This window comes from Phyllobates terribilis, unplaced genomic scaffold (assembly GCF_046119375.1).
Source record: "Phyllobates terribilis strain yellow unplaced genomic scaffold, ASM4611937v1 Scaffold_2__4_contigs__length_985480577, whole genome shotgun sequence".
Taxonomy (NCBI): domain Eukaryota; kingdom Metazoa; phylum Chordata; class Amphibia; order Anura; family Dendrobatidae; genus Phyllobates; species Phyllobates terribilis.
The window spans coordinates 18,308,370-18,330,750 of NW_027362762.1; the positions used below are offsets into that span (position 1 = coordinate 18,308,370).

Sequence of the window (22,381 nt, forward strand, 5' to 3'; positions counted from 1 at the left end):
CCTCTCTGGCAACTGGACCCGCAGGGGCGCCACATTTGCTATTTCAGTACTTGTTCAGGGCTGTGGAGTCGGAGTCGGAGCCCATTTTGATGGAGTTGGTATAAAATGGACCGACTCCGACTCCTAAAATATATAATAAATTGGGTACAGTAGTTCAATGCCGTTTGTGGGGAATATTTTTTTCATAAGAATTTGGGAAAGTTATGAAATGTCCTATAAATGTCTGTCCTATTCCTGATCTAAGGGTCTAGACTTTTAGCTGAGATGAATCTGTGCTACAGTAAATTTATCACTTAAACATGAGCCGTGTATGAGGGAGTCGGAGTCATGGAAATTCAGGAGTCGGAGTCGGAGGTTTGGCTTACCGACTCCACAGCCCAGCTTGTACTGTATACCATTAAAAGAAAATTCCTTTTCAGGGCTACATACTGTCCTTCCTCTAGTAAAACTGCTGTTTCCTGCATTCAGTGTAGGGACGGCTGGTGGAGGAGGGATAGTTTTGGATTAGAATCATATAGGCAGGGTTTATTGCCTTACAGTCCTTCTATAGGTATACTGTTACTGCAATCTGAAAACAAAAGTCCTTTTCAGGGCTGTGAAGATCTGAGGTTGTAGGTTGTAATAATCAGCGAGACAGGTTAACGATGCAACTATTTTTTATTCCTTATGTCCATGATCTTACAGCAACTTCGGGTAGATTGCCAAAATACATTGCCCCCCAGTCCACAAGATCCCAATCGATAACCACAGTCTCCCAACTTTTGGTTAGCCCACAGCTTTTGTATCTCCTGCCAGTATAGTCTGTAATCACAGTCCATTCCCCTCCAGATGACACATACCATGACCATAGCATGTGCATCCATCTCCAGCCAGCAATAACATATAGTACAGCCCCCGTAAGTACACAAGATGGTGCAAAGACTACAGAATCTCACCCTTCCGCTGGATCACGGGGGATTAGAACCTCTGTGACTTCGTGGCATCCAGGGCCAACTACCCCATCCGGTAGCACCCCGCTTGTGGCGAGTACTCACAGAGAGGAGGTAGTGGCAAGCTTAGGAGGCTGACCGAGCACAGTGAGATATGTGGCCAGGTGACCTGATTGTCCCAACCAGGGTACTCCAAATGTCTTCATGGATTCTATGATGGCCAGTGGATCATATCTGTATTCCACCAGTTGGAGCCATGGTCCCTCTCCTTGGCTGATGTACTGTAGAGTCCCTCTGCAGAGAGAACCAGAGACTTTATACCGCAGCTCCCATTCAGGACATTCTCCCACAGACTTGGGGGTAATTCCTCATTAATTGATCGCTCAATTAACCTGCATTTTTGTCCTTCAAGGTGTGTAGATTAGTGCAAACAGGTGGTCGGTTGGATGACAGATGAGATAATGCTTCCAGTATGTTTCCCTGCACCACCCTGTCTTCCACTCGGTCCAGTCTCAGTAGCTATGATTCTGGACCACATAATACTCACTCTGATCCTCCTTCCTCCTACCATGGTGAGTGCATGCTCGGACACTCCGAGGAGCTCTTTACATTTCTATTTATTGATTCTGGCCTCTCGCCCTGCATGTTTCAAGAGGGACATGAGGAGCTCTTGAGTACTGATGCCCAAATATTTGAGCAGCCACGGTCAGAAGACAACGGTGGGAAACGGCAATTAGTGTCTGAAGAGGCAGATGATAAAAAACACAGTTGCCAACAAGTGATGTTGTTAAGTCAACAAGTCAGGAGGACCAGAGTGTGGAAGTGGAAGACGAGGTGGTGGATGATGAAGTCACTGACCCAACTTGGGAAGGTGCCATGCGGAGCAGGGACAGTAGCGCAGAGGGGGAAGGATCCGCAGCACCGCAATAGGCATGAAGAGGCAGTGGGGTGGCCAGAGGGAGAAGGTGGTCAACTGTTTCCCAGAGCACCCACACACGGCAAGTTCCCAAGCCAAGGGTTAGGTGTTCACCTTTCAGGCATTTTTTTAAATAAAGTGAGGACGATAGAAGAATGGTCATTTGCAATCTGTGCCATACCAAGATCAGCAGGTGCATGACTGCGTGGGTCGACTGCCTGGGTCCACAATCAGTGTCTGCGCGTGACACCACTGCCTCTTTCCCTATGCTAGGTGCTTGCCAATCTCCTGTGCAGGATGCAAGTGCAGATGCCTCCCGCCCTCCACCTGTAGTTGCACATTTGCAAGCACCATCAGCAACCACGTCCAATTATTTGTCCTAGCACAACATTCAGTTGTCCATACCCCAGGCTTTGGAATGCAAATGCAAATAACCAGCCGCCCACCCACCGGCCCAAACACTGTAAAAAAAAATACTTATTCTTGTATATTTTTCTATCAAGGACTTCTTATCAGATGCGATCGATCACAGACTATATCACAATATTCTTATAAAAAAATGTATCTATTTATTCTTGGGTTGTCCATTAAAAAGAATGATTGGATTAGTTACATAAAATAATTAAATAGTTACACAGTGATTGTCCATTTGTTCATAATTAGCTTAATTGTTGTAGCATGTTCCCCTCACCGCCGCGGTCCCTGTCCGGCGTCTTCCTGTTCCCCTGCTGCTAAGGTCAGTCCAAGAGTGGCACCTGGTTCACCTGCCCGGTCCCTCCTTGGTTCACGGAGTCGACTAAGCCGCCGTGTGACCTGGGTCGGTCCGAGTAGGCACTTAGTTACGCCCCTCTGGTCCCTCCTTGCATCAAAGCACAGAGGTTCCACCACCCGGACCCGTAACAATTGTTACGATTAATCCATCTTTCCCTGGGATCCTGGATGGTAGATTGCGTACGTCTTTGTCCAGCACGTGTGTCAGGATGTGTCTCCTTGGACCTACATCAGCAGCTGTTTACTTCACACAAAGATCGTAGTCCAGTGTCCTGTGAAATGGCAAAAGTGCGCCCCCTGTCTCTAACATGGGGTTATATAGGTCGATCATATAGCACCTGTTCTTCTCCATATGGCACTGAACTAAAAATACACAAATAGCGCATGTCATCTAGAAACCCTAGCACGATGGCTGATGCAATCTTATGCAATGTATGGTACAGAAGTCAGAATTAAGAATAAAATGAATATCCATAATTAATATTTAACAAACACTAAATGGGCACATTTCCACACTGCTTGACCCTGGAAATGTTGACGTTTAGGCTTTCCGCAACCTCATGGTGGCAGCTGTCCCTCGGTACTCGGCCCCCAACCGCCACTCTTTTTCCCGGTGTGCCATCCCCGCCTTACACCAGCACGTGTCGCATAACATCACCCATGCTCTGACCAACACAGTTACTGGGAAGGTCCACTTAACAACCGACGAGTGGACAAGTGTTTGTGTCCAGGGATGCTACATTTCCCTGACAGCGCACTAAGTGATCCTTGCCCTGGGACGGCACACGTGCTAACGACGCCGAGAATTACAGCCCAAGTTTCATCAGGGTTTCCTTCAGCTCCTACACCAGTTCTTGCGCCCCTTCCGTCTCCTCAACCTCCATCTCCGAATTGTCATCTCGCAGCACGTTGTCCATATCAGTCGCAAGCTGGAAGCACTGCAGCACTGCCTCGGTGAAACAGCAACGGGCTCAGCTGAAACTAATTTGTTTAGATGACAAATAGCACACTGCCACAAAGCTGTGGAAAGGTATAGCAGACTAGACAGAGCCACTGAACCTACAACCAGGCTTGGTCGTGTGTGATCATGGCCATAACCTGATGGTGACTCTGAAGCTTGGCAAGCTCACACGCGTACCATACCTGGCCCATGTGTTCAACTTAATAGTTCAGCAGTTTCTGAAAACCTACCCAGATTTGCCATAGCTTCTGGCCAAGGAACGCCGCATGTGCGCCCATTTCTGCAAGTCAGCTACAGCTTCTGCCGGGCTGGCAGTGCTGCAGCAGCTCTCGTAAGTGCCAGCTCACCGACTGGTGTGCAATGTCACCACATGCAGGAACTCCAAATTATACATGTTGACAAGGCTTTGTGAGCAGCAGAGGATAGTGGTTGAATACAATCTACAACATGCCAGTCGGTATTCAGCCTCCGCACATAACAACAAGCGAGTGGGCATAGATGTCTGACTTATGTGAAGGTCTCCAAAACTTTGAGGAATCAACCAAGATGGTGAGCGGCGATGATGCCATAATCAGCAAAACCATCCAGCTTCTCTCTCTACTCAAACGCTCGCTGACCACTATTAAAGATGAAGCTTTGCATGCAGACCAGATGGAGATGGAGGAAGAAAGTACACAGGGTGATACTACCCAGCCGAGCCTCATCTCATCTTCCCATCGGATTGGGTGATAATGAGGAGGAAGATGAGGAGGAGGAACAGGAGATGGTGGCCTGCGCTAAAGAGTGTACTACCCACACCAGCTTCATCTAGTCTGTTCAGCGTGAATGGGCTGAAGAGGAGGAGGAGGAGGACCAGGAGGAGGAGATGGAGAATCGTCCTTCTGGTGGGGACAGGAAAATCTTGCCTGCTGGAAGTCTGGCATACATGGCTGATTTTATGTCCCACTGCATTTCCTGTGACCCTCTCATTATACGCATTTTGGCCAATACTGATTACTGGTTGTTTACCCTTCTCAACTTATGCTACAAGGAGAACTTTCCATCTCTTCTTCCTGCGGTGGAGAGGACAGTCAAACAATTAGTCCAAAAATTTCCATCTGACAATGCTGGCGGTTGAGGCCACAGTTCCTTGGGCAACCAAGTAGGAGAGATGAGGGGACACAATCCAGATTAAGATTTCATTAGACCCTCCCAGAGTCTGATGTGCAGGCTAGTCTTACAAGGAGGGAAAAGTTTTGAAAGGTGGGGAAGGAGTACCTTGCCGACTGCACCAGCACTCTCTGTGATTCCTCTGTTCTGTACAACTATTGGGTATCCAAGTTGGACATGTGGCATGAACTGTCTCTCTACGCCTTGGAGGTCCTGGGCTGCCCTGCCGCTAGCGTTTAGTCAGAGTGGGTTTTAGTGCCGCCAGGGTTATTATAACTGATAGGCGCATCCGCCTGGTAACTGAAAATGCTGACAGGCTGACTCTTATCAAAATGAACAAGGCCTGGATTGGCCCAGACTTCTCAACCCCACCGGATGATAGCAGTGGAATATAAAGGCAATTCTAATGTTCCTTATTTTTTTGGTGTGTTTCCATGCACCCCTTCCCACCCAGAAAAGGGTATACGGATCATGGTTTCCTCGGCTGCCCTCGCTTATCATTTTCCTCGGCTGCCCTCAGCTTGTCATCATGAGACCCTCGGTCTTAATTTTTCCAGGGTGTGTATGATGCCCTCCTTCATAATTTTTACAGGATATGTTTGAGGCCTACCTCTGCAATTTTCTTACATATATTTATGTACACCCTCCAGGGCTAAATGTTTTTCAGCCCTTGCACTAAGTGCGTTATCTTTACCAGTCTAGGAGTCCCTCTCCTTAAAAATAAGAAAAAAAAATTATCTGAGACCCTCCTCTATGTGTCTTCCAGTGGGTTTTGGAGTCCCTTCTTCTAATTTTTGGCAGTTCTTGCACTTAGTGCATAGGCTTTACCAGTCTAGGAGTCCCACTACCTAACAATTGTAGCAGAATGTGTGGGAGGCCCTCCTTTATGTCTAATACAGGGAGCATCGGAGGCCCTCTTCCTTCTAATTTTTGGCAGTTCTTGCATTGTCCGCACAGGCTTTGTGAGTTTCAGAGTCCCTCCTCCATAAATTACACAGGATGTGTCTGACCATGTCACACACACCACAGCCCAGATAAGGTGGTAAAATGTTAAAATTACATTTCCAGGTGACTACTGGTGGGTGCAGTTTTATTTCCCCCTCTACTATGTCTGTATATTAGAAACCTGGAGGTCTGAACTGAAAAGTAAATTGATGTGCATGCAAGATGTAAATGCATGTTCACACAAGGCCATTAGACAGAGAAAAACCAAAGACAAGAAAAATACCCAAATAACTGGAAGTAAATGGGTAGATCGCACAGTGCAAAAATAATAATAAATAATAAAGGATATTTAGTTAACATAATTTTGATCAAAATAATGGAAAAGCTATCCCGCCACGTCACGGCAACCCTTATGGGACAGTCCTAACTCTAATATTAAAAACTTTTACATTTTGCATGCACATCAATTTATGTTTCAGTTCAGACCTCCAGGTTTCTTTGTTGTTCAGTGTGCTTTAGTGCATATAAAAGGGTGTGGCTGCCCTTTGTCTGAGCTGTGACGCTTATTCTGCCTCGGGTCGATGCTTATACTAGGGATCCAGTCTCTCTGCCCTTGTCCATATGGATGTCACTTGACAAATGGTAAGGTTTATAATTATAATATTAGAGTTAGGACTGTCCCATAAGGGTTGCCGTGACGTGGCGGGATGGCTTTTACATTATTTTGATCAAAATTATGTTAACTAAATACCCTTTATTATTTATTATTATTTTTGCACTGTGCGATCTACCCATTTACTTCCAGTTATTTAGGTATTTTTCTTGTCTTTGGTTTTTCTATGTCTATATATCAAGGGGTGAAGATGTTGTTTTTTTTTTCTCTTTTTAATTTTGCCTTATATAAAAGTCATTTTACAGGGAAGACTATTTCCCAACATTTTTTCCTGTAAAATCCATTTTATGTACAGTGTTGTATGTTTTATTGTCAGTCTGTACAAGTGGGGTAATACTCTGACAACATTGTTCCCAGCAGCGACCTTGGGAGTCAGAGACGCGTCCATGTCTTCCCCATGCTGTTCCCATTCCATTTGAGCGCTGTTTCCATCCACTTCAGCAATTCCCCCCCACACACACACACACTTCTTGGAAAAGTCTTCCGGAAAAATGCCCGTGTTTCCCATTGACTTCAATTATACTCGTTACTTGAGTCAAGCCTGTCCGAGCGTCCGATGTGCTCATTACAGGTACCTAGCACTCAAGCATTTTAGTGCTCGATCATCACTAATAATTACCCAGCTGTGGACACTGTATCTGCATCCATATAACCCATACAGTTAACAAATGTTTATATATAGACACATACACTGTGACAAAGTCACTGGCAGAATACTGGAGGAGAGATATGTTTCACTGAGGCTGTTAGCTTCAGTGATGTGAAACATGGAAGTCTTCTACTGCATAGTAGGTGCAGAGAGGGTAAAGCAGCCATGTTTAAAAGGGCGCATTTTATGAGAACAACCGTAGAGTGGGCAGGAGGTTGTTCTCCATATCTCCACCTCAAGGTGTGGTCTGGGCTTTAAATAGCCAGCCTTTTGACTCAGGTGTTGGTCAGTATCTGGAGAGGCTTGCTCCAGAGAGGAGCTTGCATGTATTGTGCTTAACCGTGTATGTTTAACCCTGAGTGGCTGGACCCCGGCCGATATACAGACTGTGCTGCATCTTTGTATTTTGTTTTGCCGAGTGGGCTGTGTTTACTTTATGAACTCTAGGTTGGTTTATGACGTTTAATAAACCAAGCCAAAAAATTTAAAGAGACAGTGTTCCGTGTCTACCTCCGAGTGCAGCAGAGCGAGCAACTCTACCACAGCACGCATATGTATACATATCTACATGGACATCTATCCCATTCCCTGCATAACCCACACCTAATTATATGATATTCTACTTGATACATATTAACACCTCATACCAGAAAAACCTGAACATCTTCCTCCTGGGGCAAATGTAGCAATGCAAAAGGAATTCATTGAGGTGTAGAGGTACAGAACATACAAGAACTAAATTAATAATTTATAGGTGGGTTGAAAAGTAGCTACTATGACAAATACCTGGATACACACAAATAATATATGTACAGTGGGGAAAATAAGTATTTGATACGCTACCGATTTTGCATGTTTTCTTACCTACACAGAATGGAGAGGTCTGTAACTTTTATCATAGGTACACTTCATCTGTGAGATACAGAATCTAAAAATAAAAAATGATTTTTACATAATTAATTTGCATTTTATTCCATGAAATAAGTATTTGCTACAATAGAAAAACAGAACTTAATATTTGGTCCAGAAACCTTTGTTTGCAATCACAGAGGTCAGACGTTTCCTGTAGCTCTTGACCCAGTTTGCACACACTGCAGCAGGGATTTTGGCCCCCTCCTCCATACTGATCTTCTCCAGATCTTTCAGGTTTTGGGGCAACATTGAGTTTCATCTCCCTCCAAAGATTTTCTATTGGGTTCATGTCTGGAGACTGGTTAGGCCACTCCAGGACCTTGAGATGCTTTTTACGGAGCCACTCCTTAGTTGCCCTGTCTGTGTGTTTTGAGTCATTGTCATGCTGGAAGACCCAGCAACGACCCATCTTCAATGCTCTTACTGAGGGAAGGAGGTTGTTGGACAAAATCTCGCGATACATGACCCCATTTATCATCCCTTCAATACGGTGCAGTCGTCCTGTCCCCTTTGCAGAAAAGCACCCCAAAGTAAGATGTTTCACCCACCATGCTTCATGGTTGGGACAGTGTTCTTGGGGTTGTACTCATCCTTCTTCTTCCTCCAAAGACGGCAAGTGGAGTTGATACCAAAAAGTTCTATTTTGGTCTCATCTGACCATATGACCTTCTCCCATGCCTCCTCCGGATTATCCAGATGGTCATTGGCAAACTTCAAATGGGCCTGGACATGTGCTTGTGTGGGCAGGGGGACCTTCCTTGCATGCCCTGCAGGGTTTTAATCCGTGAAGGCATAGTGTATTACTAATGGTAATGCTTGAGATTGTGGTCCCATGTCTCTTCATTGACCCTGTCCTTTCATGTAGTTCTGGGCTGATTCCTGACCTTTCTCAGAATCATCCTTATCCCATGACGCGAGATCTTGCAGACTGAGGAAGATTGTGTTTCTTCCATTTTCTAATAATGTTGCCAACAGTTGTTGCCTTCTCACCAAGCTGCTTGCCTATTGTCCTGTAGCCTATCCCAGTCTACAATTTTGTCGCTGGTGTCCTTAGACAGCTTTTGGTCTTGGTCATGGTGGAGAGGTTGGAGTATGATTGATTGAGTGTGTGACAGGTGTCTTTTATACAGGTAATGAGTTCAAACAGGTGCATTTAATGCAGGTAATGAGTAGAGATGGGCGAACCCAAACAGTAAAGGTCAGGGTCCGTACTGAACTCCTAGTGTTCGGGCACGGACCCCGAATACGGACTTCCTCAGGAAGCCCGTGTTACTGTTCGGGTTCGGCACCCCGAACATTAGTTGTTTCTCATGCTGTCATTTGACATGAAGCCAAGGGGTTAGTAATGAAGAGGCGTCTATAAATCACCCCATTACTAACCCCATAGTAAAAGTTTGTGCATAAAGACAAAGCCTGAAAAAGTCCACACGGTTTTACACATTTATTTAAAAATAGGCAGTGTGTAGCACTGAACTGCCTTGAGAATGTTCACAGGAGTTCATCAGCAGATGAACCATGGTGACCTCACTTACGGCACTTGTGATTCGTCTGAACTTTCTCAGCTGATGTGACTGCTCTACAAGTGATCTGGATAATCGTAGGACAGTATGGATTATGGCCGATAGGTGAATATTATGGTGGTTCATTCGTTTTTCTCTTTTACAGGTGACATAGGCATTGGAGATTAAGTGTTAAAGTGAGTATTATGGTGTTTTTTATTTTTTACAGGGGACGAGCGCTTCAGGGATTAAGTGTTAAGGTGAGAAAAATGTGCTTTTTAGTTTTATTTCAATATTTATTTATTTTAACTTTTTTATTTTGTTTTGAGTGCAGATGCCAGCTGATGAATACTCCAATCAGCGCCGCCTGCTCTCGCTTTTATCAGGCGTACCTAATGGGAGTAGTAGTCTCTCATTAGCCGACGCCTGTGACCAGCAGTAAGATTTTTACCACCGGTCACAGCTGTGAGCTCATGCGGACATCTGACAGCATGACCCCCCAGTGCTCTGACCAGTGGTAAAATAGCACGTGTTTCCCGCACTGTCTCTCAGATGACGAATGTTTGGGCCCCCAATTCATATGATATGTGTGAGGGTATGTACTGTGGGAAAATCATACTGTGTGGGGGAATGTACTTTGGGGATGTCATACTGTGTGTGGTGAATGCACTGTGGGGACATCATACTGTGTGTGGGGAATGTACTGTGGGGACATCATACTGTGTGTGGGGGAATGTACTGTGGGGACATCATACTGTGTGTGGGGGAATGTACTGTGAGGACATCATACTGTGTGGGGGAATGTACTGTGAGGACATCATACTGTGTGGGGGAATGTACTGTGAGGACATCATACTGTGTGTGGGGGAATGTACTGTGGGGACATCATGCTGTGTGTGGTGAATGCACTGTGGGGACATCATACTGTGTGTGGGGAATGTACTGTGGGGACATCATACTGTGTGTGGGGAATGTACTGTGGAGACATCATACTGTGTGTGGGGGAATGTACTGTGAGGACATCATACTGTGTGTGGAGGGAATGTACTGTGGGGACATCATACTGTGTGTGGGGGAATGTACTGTGAGGACATCATACTGTGTGTGGTGAATGCACTGTGGGGACATCATACTGTGTGTGGGGAATGTACTGTGGGGACATCATACTGTGTGTGGGGGAATGTACTGTGGGGACATCATGCTGTGTGTGGGGGAATGTACTGTGGGGACATCATACTGTGTGTGGGGGAATATACTGTGGGGACATCATACTGTGTGTGGTGAATGCACTGTGGGGACATCATACTGTGTGGGGGGAATGTACTGTAGGGACATCATGCTGTGTGTGGGGGAATGTACTGTGGGGACATCATACTGTGTGTGGGGGAATATACTGTGGGGACATCATACTGTGTGTGGTGAATGCACTGTGGGGACATCATACTGTGTCCAGGTAAAATTTACCGATTTACCGTGAGGACATCATGCTGTATGTTGGTGGAATATATTGTGTATAAATCATAATGTGTGGAGGGAATGTACTTTAGGGACATTACACTGTGTGTGGGTGAATGTACTGTGCGGACACCATGCTGTGTGGGGGAAATTTACTGTGCGGACACCATGCTGTGTGGGGGAAATTTACTGTGCGGACACCATGCTGTGTGGGGGAAATTTACTGTGCCGACACCATGCTGTGTGGGGGAAATGAACTATGGGGACATAATTCTGTGTCTGGGGGAAATGTACTGTGGGGACATCATACTGTGTGTGGGGAATGTACTGTGAGGACATCATACTGTGTGTGGGGGAATGTACTGTGAGGACATCATACTGTGTGTGTGGGGAATGTACTGTGAGGACATCATACTGTGTGTGGGGGAATGTACTGTGGGGACATCATACTGTGTGTGGAGAATGTACTGTGAGGACATCATACTGTGTGTGGGGGAATGTACTGTGGGGACATCATACTGTGTGTGGGGGGATGTACTGAGGGACATCATACTGTGTGGGGGGATGTACTGTAGGGATATCATACTGTGTCTGTGGGAATGTACTGTGGGGATATCATACTGTGTGTGGGGGGAATGTACTGTGTAGACATTCATACAGTGTGTGGGGGGATGTACTGTGTAGACATCATACTGTGTGTGGGGGGATGTACTGTGTAGACATCATACTGTGTGTGGGGGGATGTACTGTGGGGACATCATACTGTGTGGGGAATGTACTGTGGGGACATCATACTGTGTGTGGGGGGAATGTACTGTGGGGATATCATACTGTGTGTGGGGGAATGTACTGTGGGGACATCATACTGTGTGGGGGGGATGTACTGTGGGGACATCATACTGTGTGGGGGGAATGTATTGTGGGGACATCATACTGTGTGTGGGGGAATGTACTGTGAGGACATCATACTGTGTGTGGGGAATGTACTGTGAGGACATCATACTGTGTGTGGGGAATGTACTGTGGGGACATCATACTGTGTGTGGGGAATGTACTGTGGAGACATCATACTGTGTGTGGGGAATGTACTGTGGAGACATCATACTGTGTGTGGGGGAATGTACTGTGGGGACATCATACTGTGTGAGGGGGAATGTACTGTGGGGACATCATACTGTGTGTGGGGGAATATACTGTGGGGGCATCATACTGTGTGAGGGGGGAATGTACTGTGGGGATATCAGACTGTGTGTGGGGAATGTACTGTGGGGACATCATACTGTGTGTGGGGGAATGTACTGTGGTGACATCATACTGTGTGAGGGGGAATGTACTGTGGGGATATCAGACTGTGTGTGGGGAATGTACTGTGGGGATATCATACTGTGTGTGGGGGAATGTACTGTGGGGATATCATACTGTGTGTGGGGGAATGTACTGTGGGGACATCATACTGTGTGTGGGGGAATGTACTGTGAGGACATCATACTGTGTGTGGGGTAATGTACTGTGGGGACATCATACTGTGTGTGGGGAATGTACTGTGGGGACATCATACTGTGTGGGGTGAATGTACTGTGAGGACATCATACTGTGTGTGGGGGAATGTACTGTGGGGACATCATACTGTGTGTGGGGGGATGTACTGTGGGGATATCATACTGTGTGTGGGGAATGTACTGTGGGGACATCATACTGTGTGTGGGGGGATGTACTGTGGGGATATCATACTGTGTGTGGGGAATGTACTGTGGGGACATCATACTGTGTGTGGGGGAATGTACTGTGGGGATATCATACTGTGTGTGGGGGAATGTACTGTGGAGACACCATACTGTGCGTGGGGGAGAATGTACTGTGAGGACATCATACTGTGTGTGGGGGAATGTACTGTAGGGATATCATACATTGTGTGAGGGAATGTACTGTGGGGACATCATACTGTGTGTGGGGGAATGTACTGTGGGGACATCATACATTGTGTGGGGGAATGTACTGTGGGGACATCATACTGTGTGTGGGGGAATGTACTGTAGGGATATCATACTGTGTGTGGGGGAATGTACTGTAGGGATATCATACATTGTGTGGGGGAATGTACTGTGGGGACATCATACTGTGTGTGGGGGATGTACTGTGGGGACATCATACTGTGTGTGGGGGGAATGTACTGTGGGGACATCATACTGTGTGTGGGGGGATGTACTGTGAGGACATCATACTGTGTGTGGGGAAAATGTACTGTGAGGACATCATACTGTGTGTGGGGAATGTACTGTGGGGACATCATACTGTGTGTGGGGAATGTACTGTGGAGACATCATACTGTGTGTGGGGAATGTACTGTGGAGACATCATACTGTGTGTGGGGGAATGTACTGTGGGGACATCATACTGTGTGAGGGGGAATGTACTGTGGGGACATCATACTGTGTGTGGGGGAATATACTGTGGGGGCATCATACTGTGTGAGGGGGGAATGTACTGTGGGGATATCAGACTGTGTGTGGGGAATGTACTGTGGGGACATCATACTGTGTGTGGGGGAATGTACTGTGGTGACATCATACTGTGTGAGGGGGAATGTACTGTGGGGATATCAGACTGTGTGTGGGGAATGTACTGTGGGGATATCATACTGTGTGTGGGGGAATGTACTGTGGGGATATCATACTGTGTGTGGGGGAATGTACTGTGGGGACATCATACTGTGTGTGGGGGAATGTACTGTGAGGACATCATACTGTGTGTGGGGTAATGTACTGTGGGGACATCATACTGTGTGTGGGGAATGTACTGTGGGGACATCATACTGTGTGGGGTGAATGTACTGTGAGGACATCATACTGTGTGTGGGGGAATGTACTGTGGGGACATCATACTGTGTGTGGGGGGATGTACTGTGGGGATATCATACTGTGTGTGGGGAATGTACTGTGGGGACATCATACTGTGTGTGGGGGGATGTACTGTGGGGATATCATACTGTGTGTGGGGAATGTACTGTGGGGACATCATACTGTGTGTGGGGGAATGTACTGTGGGGATATCATACTGTGTGTGGGGGAATGTACTGTGGAGACACCATACTGTGCGTGGGGGAGAATGTACTGTGAGGACATCATACTGTGTGTGGGGGAATGTACTGTAGGGATATCATACATTGTGTGAGGGAATGTACTGTGGGGACATCATACTGTGTGTGGGGGAATGTACTGTGGGGACATCATACATTGTGTGGGGGAATGTACTGTGGGGACATCATACTGTGTGTGGGGGAATGTACTGTAGGGATATCATACTGTGTGTGGGGGAATGTACTGTAGGGATATCATACATTGTGTGGGGGAATGTACTGTGGGGACATCATACTGTGTGTGGGGGATGTACTGTGGGGACATCATACTGTGTGTGGGGGGAATGTACTGTGGGGACATCATACTGTGTGTGGGGGGATGTACTGTGAGGACATCATACTGTGTGTGGGGAAAATGTACTGTGAGGACATCATACTGTGTGTGGGGGAATGTACTGTGGAGACATCATACTGTGTGTGGGGGGGATGTACTGTAGGGATATCATACATTGTGTGGGGGAATGTACTGTGGGGACATCATACATTGTGTGGGGGAATGTACTGTGGCGGCATCATACATTGTGTGGGGGAATGTACTGTGGGGACATCATACTGTGTGTGGAGGGAATATACTGTGAGGACATCATACATTGTGTGGGGGAATATACTGTGGGGACATCATACTGTGTGTGGAGGGAATGTACTGTGGGGACATCATACTGTGTGTGGAGGAATGTACTGTAGGGATATCATACATTGTGTGGGGGAATGTACTGTGAGGACATCATACTGTGTGTGGGGAATGTACTGTGGGGACATCATACTGTGTGTGGAGGGAATGTACTGTGGGGACATCATACTGTGTGTGGAGGAATGTACTGTAGGGATATCATACATTGTGTGGGGGAATGTACTGTGAGGACATCATACTGTGTGTGGGGAATGTACTGTGGGGACATCATACTGTGTGTGGAGGGAATATACTGTGGGGACATCATACTGTGTGTGGGGGAATGTACTGTAGGGATATCATACATTGTGTGGGGGAATGTACTGTGAGGACATCATACTGTGTGTGGGGAATGTACTGTGGGGACATCATACTGTGTGTGGAGGGAATATACTGTGGGGACATCATACTGTGTGTGGGGGAATGTACTGTAGGGATATCATACATTGTGTGGGGGAATGTACTGTGGGGACATCATACTGTGTGTGGGGAATGTACTGTGGGGACATCATACTGTGTGTGGAGGGAATATACTGTGGGGACATCATACTGTGTGTGGGGGAATGTACTGTAGGGATATCATACATTGTGTGGGGGAATGTACTGTGAGGACATCATACTGTGTGTGGGGAATGTACTGTGGGGACATCATACTGTGTGTGGGGGAATGTACTGTGGAGACATCATACTGTGTGTGGGGGAATGTACTGTGGAGACATCATACTGTGTGTGGGGAATGTACTGTGAGGACATCATACTGTGTGTGGGGAATGTACTGTGAGGACATCATACTGTGTGTGGGGAATGTACTGTGAGGACATCATACTGTGTGTGTGGAGGGAATGTACTGTAGGGATATCATACATTGTGTGGGGGAATATACTGTGGGGATATCATACTGTGTGTGGAGGGAATGTACTGTAGGGATATCATACATTGTGTGGGGGAATGTACTGTGAGGACATCATACTGTGTGTGGGGAATGTACTGTGGGGACATCATACTGTGTGTGGGGGAATGTACTGTAGGGATATCATACATTGTGTGGGGGAATGTACTGTGAGGACATCATACTGTGTGTGGGGAATGTACTGTGGGGACTTCATACTGTGTGTGGTGGAATGTACTGTGGGGACATCATACTGTGTGTGGGGGGATGTACTGTGGGGACATTATACTGTGTGTGTGGGGGAATGTACTGTGGAGACATCATACTGTGTGTGGGGAATGTACTGTGAGGACATCATACTATGTGTGGAGGGAATGTACTGTGGAGACATCATACTGTGTGTGGGGGAATGTACTGTGAGGACATCATACTGTGTGTGGGGGAATGTACTGTGAGGACATCATACTGTGTGTGGAGGAATGTACTGTGGGGACATCATACTGTGTGTGGGGAATGTACTGTGAGGACATCATACTGTGTGTGGGGAATGTACTGTGAGGACATCATACTGTGTGTGGGGGAATGTACTGTGAGGACATCATACTGTGTGTGGGGAATGTACTGTGAGGACATCATACTGTGTGTGGAGGAATGTACTGTGGGGACATCATACTGTGTGTGGGGAATGTACTGTGAGGACATCATACTGTGTGTGGGGAATGTACTGTGAGGACATCATACTGTGTGTGGGGGAATGTACTGTGGGGACATCGTACATTGTGTGGGGGAATGTGCTGTGGCGGCATCATACTGTGTGTGGGGGAATGTACTGTGGGGACATCATACTGTGTGTGGGGGAATGTACTGTGAGGACATCATACTGTGTGTGGGGGAATGTACTGTGGAGACATCATACTGTGTGTGTGGGGGAATGTACTGTGGAGACATCATACTGTGTGTGGGGGAATGTACTGTGAGGACATCATACTGTGTGTGGGGGAATGTACTGTGGGGACATCATACTGTGTGTGGGGGAATGTACTGTGGAGACATCATACTGTGTGTGGGGGAATGTACTGTGAGGACATCATACTGTGTGTGGGGGAATGTACTGTGAGGACATCATACTGTGTGTGGGGGAATGTACTGTGGGGACATCATACTGTGTGTGGGGGAATGTACTGTGGAGACATCATACTGTGTGTGGGGGAATGTACTGTGGGGACATCATACTGTGTGTGGGGGAATGTACTGTGAGGACATCATACTGTGTGTGGGGGAATGTACTGTGAGGACATCATACTGTGTGTGGGGGAATGTACTGTGGGGACATCATACTGTGTGTGGGGGAATGTACTGTGGAGACATCATACTGTGTGTGGGGGAATGTACTGTGAGGACATCATACTGTGTGTGGGGGAATGTACTGTGAGGACATCATACTGTGTGTGGGGGAATGTACTGTGAGGACATCATACTGTGTGTGGGGGAATGTACTGTGGAGACATCATACTGTGTGTGGGGGAATGTACTGTGAGGACATCATACTGTGTGTGGGGGAATGTACTGTGAGGACATCATACTGTGTGTGGGGGAATGTACTGTGGGGACATCATACTGTGTGTGGGGGAATGCCCTGTGGGGGCATCATACTGTGTGGGGGAACGTAGTGCAAGATTAGTTTTTTTAAAACACCACCTTGGAAGTCATGGCCTTCAGCTTCTCTCCTAGTTCCCTGTAATCTTTTTTAATGACCTTCCACCTCCCTCTAACTTTGTCATTGGTACCGATGTGTACCAAGACTGCTGGTTTTTCCCCAGCCCCACCCAGCAAATTGTCTATCCAAGCCACAATATATCGAACCCGAGCCCCCGGCAGACAATACACTCGGCATTCACGGTCTCGGCGGCAGATGACTCTGTCTGTCCGCCTAATTATAGAGTCCCCTACCACCAACATCTGTCTGGCCTTTGCTGCACTCCTATTTCCCTCCTTCCTACAGCAGTTGTCTTCCTGGTTGCTAGGAGCAACGTGCTGCAGTAGTGATCCTAGCCCTGGGCCTGGTGTAGTGATCCCATCCCTGGGGCTGCTGTAGTGATCCTAGCCCTGGGCCTGGTGTAGTGATCCCATGACTGGGCCTGCTGTAGTGATCCCAGTCCTGGGTCTGCTGTAGTGATCCCAGTCCTGTGCTTGCTGTAGTGATCCCAGTCCTGGGTCTGCTGTAGTGATCCCAGTCCTGCGCCTGCTGTAGTGATCCCAGCCCTGGACCTGCTGTAGTGATCCCAGTCCTGCACCTGCTGAAGTAATCCCAGTCCTGGACCTGCTGTAGTGATCCTAATCCTGGGACTGCTGTAGTGATCCAAGCCCTGGGCCTGCTGTAGTGATCCAAGCCCTGGGCCTGCTGTAGTGATCCCATCCCTGGGCATGCTGTAGTGATCCCAGTCTTGGGTCTGCTGTAGTGATCCCAGCCATGGGCCTGCTGTAGTGATCCCAGCCCTGGGCCTGCTGTAGTGATCCCAGTCCTGGGCCTGCTGTAGCGATCCCAGTCCTGGGCCTGCTGTAGTGATCCCAGTCCTGGGTCTGCTGTAGTGATCCCAGTCCTGGGCCTGCTGTAGTGATCCCAGTCCTGGGCCTACTGTAGTAATCCGAGTCCTGGGCCTGCTGTAGTGATCCCAGTCCTGGGCCTGCTGTAGTGATCCCAGACCTGGGCCTCCTGTAGTGATCCCAATCCTGGGCCTGCTGTAGTGATCCCAGTCCTGGGTCTGCTGTAGAGATCCCAGTCCTGGGTCTGCTGTAGAGATCCCAGTCCTGGGCCTGCTGTAGTGATCCTAATCCTGGGCCTGCTGTAGTGATCCTAATCCTGGGCCAGCTGTAGTGATCCCAGTCCTGTGCCTGCTGTAGTGATCCCAGTCCTGGGCATGTTGTAGTGATCCCAGTCCTGGGCCTGCTGTAGAGATCCCAGTCCTGGGCCTGCTGTGGTGATCCTAATCCAGGGCCTGCTGTAGTGATCCCAGTCCTGGGCCTGCTGTAGTGATCCCAGTCCTGGGCCTGCTGTAGTGATCCTAGCTCTGGGCCTGCTGTAGTGATCCCAATCCTGGGCCTGCTGTAGTGATCCCAGTCCTGGGTCTGCTGTAGAGATCCCAGTCCTGGGCCTGCTGTAGTGATCCTAATCCTGGGCCTGCTGTAGTGATCCCAGCCCTGGGCCTGCTTTAGTGCTTCCAGCCCTGGGCCTGCTGTAGTGATCCCAGTCCTGGGCCTACTTTAGAGATCCCAGTCCTAGGCATGCTGTAGAGATCCTAATCCTGGGCCTGCTGTGGTGATCCCAGTCCTGGGCCTGCTGTAGTGATCCCAGCCCAGGGCCTGCTGTGGTGATCCCAATCCTGGGCCTGCTGTAGTGATCCCAGTCCTGGGTCTGCTGTAGCGATCCCAATCCTGGGCCTGCTGTAGTGATCCCAGTCCTGGGTCTGCTGTAGAGATCCCAGTCCGGGGCCTGCTGTAGTGATCCTAATCCTGGGCCTGCTGTAGTGATCCTAATCCTGGGCCTGCTGTAGTAATCCCAGTCCTGGGCCTGCTGTAGTGATCCCAGCCCTGGGCCTGCTGTAGTGATCCCAGCCCTGGGCCTGCGGTAGTGATCCCAGCCCTGGGCCTGCTGTAGTGATCCCAGTCCTGGGCCTGCTGTAGTGATCCCAATCCTGGGCCTGCTGTAGTGATCCCAGTCCTGGGTCTGCTGTAGAGATCCCAGTCCTGGACCTGCTGTAGTGATCCTAATCCTGGGCCTGCTGTAGTAATTCCAGTCCTGGGCCAGCTGTAGTGATCCCAGTCCTGTGCCTGCTATAGTGATCCCAGTCCTGGGCATGCTGTAGTGATCCCAGTCCTGGGCCTGCTGTAGAGATCCCAGTCCTAGTCCTGCTGTGGTGATCCTAATCCAGAGCCTGCTGTAGTGATCCCAGTCCTGGGCCTGCTGTAGTGATCCCAGTCCTGGGCCTGCTGTAGTGATCCTAGCCCTGGGCATGCTGTAGTGATCCCAATCCTGGGCCTGCTGTAGTGATCCCAGTCCTGGGTCTGCTGTAGCGATCCCAGTCCTGGGCCTGCTGTAGTGATCCTAATCCTGGGCCTGCTGTAGTGATCCCAGCCGTGGGCCTGCTGTAGTGATCCCAGCCCTGGGCCTGCTGTAGTGATCCCAGTCCTGGGCCTGCTGTAGAGATCCCAGTCCTAGGCCTGCTGTAGAGATCCTAATCCTGGGCCTGCTGTGGTAATCCCAGTCCTGGGCCTGCTGTAGTGATCCCAGTCCTGGGCCTGCTGTAGTGATCCCAGCCCTGGGGCTGCTGTAGTGATCCCAGTCCTGAGCCTGCTGTGGTGATCCCAGTCCTGGGCCTGCTGTAGTGATCCCAGCCCAGGGCCTGCTGTAGTGATCCCAATCCTGGGCCTGCTGTAGTGATCCCAGTCCTGGGTCTGCGGTAGAGATCCCAGTCCTGGGCCTGCTGTAGTGATCCTAATCGTGGGCCTGCTGTAGTGATCCTAATCCTGGGCCTGCTGTAGTAATCCCAGTCCTGGGCCTGCTGTAGTGATCCCAGTCCTGGGCCTGCTGTAGTGATCCCAGCCCTGGGGCTTCTGTAGTGATCCCAGTCCTGCGCCTGCTGTAGTGATTCCAGTCCTGGGCCTGCTGTAGTGATCCCAGCCCAGGGCCTGCTGTAGTGATCCCAATCCTGGGCCTGCTGTAGTGATCCCAGTTGTGGGTCTGCTGTAGAAATCCCAGTCCTGGGCCTGCTGTAGTGATCCTAATCCTGGGCCTGCTGTAGTGATCCCAGCCCTGGGCCTGCTGTAGTGATCCCAGCCCTGGGCCTGCTGTAGTGATCCCAGCCCTGGGCCTGCTGTAGTGATCCCAGTCCTGGGCCTGCTGTAGTGATCCCAGTCCTGGGCCTGCTGTAGTGATCCTAATCCTGGGCCTGCTGTTGTAATCCCAGTCCTGGGCCTGTGGTAGTGATCCCAGTCCTGGGCCTGCTGTAGAGATCCTAGCCCTGGGCCTGCTGTAGTGATCCCAGTCCTGGGCCTGCTGTAGTGATCTAAGTCCTGGGCCTGCTGTAGTGATCCCAGTCCTGGACCTGCTGTAGAGATCCTAGCCCTGGGCCTGCTGTAGTCATCCCAGCCCTGGGCCTGTTGTAGTGATCCCAGTCCTGCGCCTGCTGTAGTGATCCCAATCCTGGGCCTGCTGTAGTGATCCCAATCCTGGGCCTGCTGTAGTGATCCCAGTCCTGGGTCTGCGGTAGAGATTGTAACGGGTCCGGGAGGCGGACTGTAACGGGTCCGGGAGGCGGAACCTCTGAGCTACTATACAAGGGGGCGGCCCTTGTAAGGGAGCGGGTGGCAGTCTCTGGGTGAACGGACAGGGAGTTACGGCAAGTGATCAGGGCAGTCTCTGGGTAAGGGGTAGGTACGACCTGTGATGGCAGAGCCTCCGGGTAGGCTAGCAGGCAGATGGTAGATGTGTGCTCCCAGGTGAGCAAGCGAGAGTCTCTGGAATAGCAGGTGGTCACGGCACGTGACGGCGGAACCTCCGGGCTGGCAGGCAGGTAGGTAACGGAGAAGCGCTCCCAGGTGAGCGGGCAAGCTGGTCCATAGACAGACTGACCGGAGTAGTAAGGCAGACCGTCGGACCTCAGGCAAGCAGGCAGGTAGCTGATATGCGCTCCCAGGTGAGCGGGCAGGCTGGTCCTTTAGACAGACTGACAGGAGTAGTAAGGCAGACCGTCGGACTTCAGACTGGCAGACAGGTAACAAGTATTCAGGCAGGAATCAGGCAGGTAACTGGCAGGTAACTAGCAGGAAACTGGCAGGTAACTGGCAACGGGACCTGAGGGCTGAAGCACAGGTGAGACACAGGTGCAAACAACATTGCTCGGGCACCTCCATTTTGGAGGAGGTGCCTTATATATGATGAAGTCCTCCGGCCATTGGCCGGGGACTCTTTAGGGCGGCGCGCGCGGCCCCTTTAAGAGGAGGGGAGCGCGCGCGCCCTAAGCACAGGGGCCGGGAAGGAGCGCGCGCTGAGAGCAGAGCAGGAGGAGGACGCCGGGACGGAGCGCGCGCTGACAGCAGAGCGGGGGGAAGATGCCGGGCACGGAGCAGAGCGGTGAGGGGAGCAGCGTCCCTGCCTAGCAGAGGGCAGGGACGCCGGCACTACAGTACCCCCCCCTTTAGGCCCCCCCTTTTTTAGGCCAGACAGAAATTTAGCTAGGATGAGAGGGGCATGGATGTTCTCCCGGGGCTCCCACGTTCTCTCCTCAGGACCAAACCCCTTCCAATCTACCAGGAAAAAGGTCTTTCCTCTTACCCTTTTGGTGGCAAGAATGTTCTCTACCTCAAACTCGTCCTCAGCAGAAACCGGAGCAGGAGGCGTACCTGTAGACTTGGAAAAAGAGTTAAGCACCACAGGTTTGAGGAGAGACACATGGAAGGAGTTAGGGATCCGTAAGTTGGCCGGGAGTTTCAATTTATAGGCCACCGGGTTGATCTGACTGATGACCTCCAGTGGGCCGATGAACCGAGGCCCTAACTTATAGGAAGGGATCTTGAGCCGGACATATTTGGACGACAGCCAGACTTTATCCCCAGGGCGGAATTGAGGAGGGTCCAGACGTTTTTTGTCAGCGTGTCTTTTCATACGCTCGGATGACAGAAGGAGTGCGGACCGGGTACTCTCCCATATGGAGGAAAATTTGTTAACAAGAGATTCCGCAGCCGGATTGTCCGCCGAGGTGGAGACGGGAAACGGGATCCGAGGATGCTGACCGTAGACTACAAAAAACGGGGATTTGGAGGAAGACTCG

The 22,381-nt window shown here is 49.4% G+C and overlaps 1 long non-coding RNA gene across 1 annotated transcript in view; it reads right to left on the reverse strand.

The window, feature by feature from the left end:
- Positions 1 to 759: 759 nt before the first annotated feature.
- Positions 760 to 22,381, reverse strand: part of LOC141249066 (uncharacterized) — a 29,771-nt gene continuing 8,149 nt past the window's right edge. Inside the window, exons 2-3 of the long non-coding RNA XR_012312033.1 lie at positions 7,858 to 7,921; positions 760 to 1,223 (exon numbers count right to left, since the gene is read on the reverse strand). This is a non-coding gene — a long non-coding RNA (uncharacterized lncRNA). The remainder of the gene's footprint in view (positions 1,224 to 7,857; positions 7,922 to 22,381) is intronic.